This window comes from Arachis duranensis, unplaced genomic scaffold, assembly GCF_000817695.3.
Source record: "Arachis duranensis cultivar V14167 unplaced genomic scaffold, aradu.V14167.gnm2.J7QH unplaced_Scaffold_134752, whole genome shotgun sequence".
In the NCBI taxonomy this organism is placed as follows: domain Eukaryota; kingdom Viridiplantae; phylum Streptophyta; class Magnoliopsida; order Fabales; family Fabaceae; genus Arachis; species Arachis duranensis.
In genome coordinates, this window is record NW_026263987.1 from 1 (window position 1) to 1,394 (window position 1,394).

Below are 1,394 nucleotides of genomic sequence, written 5' to 3' on the forward strand. Positions count from 1 at the left end.
TGACAGTTTTAATGAAGTAAAATTATTTATAATTGGCCAACAAAGTTGAATAATAATGCAGTGACTAAACCTTAGATTAAGTTCTTTTATCTATGTCGACATCTATGTTAAGACAACAAATTTGTATCTTTAATGTGCAACAAATAATTATATATTTGCTAATCTCATAGTCATTTCCATACTCTGTCGATTATAATAATTAAAATTTCAATTATTAGTAGCACAATAACTACATCACCTCCAAAGATCAATGGGGCAAATTGAACCGTGAACAACTCAAGCAATATCATCTAAGCTGATCAAGAAATTGAAAACACAGAAGTTCAAATCAGAGGGGGAGCGAAGAACAACACAAAAGGCAAGAGAGAGCAATTGAAAACTTTCAGCAATAATACAAAATTAGGATGAATACATCTCCTATTATCTCTGCCTTCTTCTATTAAACCGCAATCGAGGATCTACATCCAATTTCATAACATTAAGGGCACATAAAAAAGATACGATTAAACTCTTTAGTACACAGGCTAATGGAATCACTGTAGAATTCAAGTTCATGATCTCTTCTCTAATAAAATGCTAACAATCAATTAGTTAACTAAAAAAGTAAAAAAATGTTTGTTTTACATGTAGTGGCCTATTTTTAAATTAGTTAACTATAAAATTTTTTATTTTACAAAATAGGGGAAAGAAAATCTATATAATTTTCAAGTTATTATAGTTACAGACCTATAGAAAATAGTCAAGAGCATGGTTCAATGATTAAAAAACTGCCAACAAACCATAACATAAAACTGCAACAGTGGTGTATACTGAGTTAATAGAAATCACAGTACAAAATAAAAAATGGAAAACTACATTCATCATGCATGTATAGCAGAAGAAAAAGAAAATTAAAGCAGATAATTTACCAACTATTATTAGTATTATTGCTGCATATTCACAAAATACTGCATGTAATACATGACTTTAACCGTTTGCATTATCTATGTGCCCTTGAGTTTTCAATATTTATATATGGTATGAAACTCATTTTTAAAGAAAACTCAGAAACAAAATATACAGAAGTTAGTTATGGAAGGAAAAGGAAGATCAAAATTATTTAAATACATATAAACTTAGTTAAATTTTAAAGAGTGCCATCTAAGAATTAAACTGAACAAATTAAAGAAGAGAAAAAAAGATCCAATTTAAACAAAAAAAGGGTAAGAAAATAGCGATTAAGGCAGATGAATCATTCATACCGCTTTGGCAGGTGCAACTTCAGCCGGAGCACGTTGCAGCAGATTTCACACCTTGAGCTTTGTCGGAGAAGTTGTTCCTTAAAAAAAGAAATCAAGTTTTCAAATTACTTAGCAAAACCAAAAAGCAAATCAAAATTTGTAGTAACAAAAAAA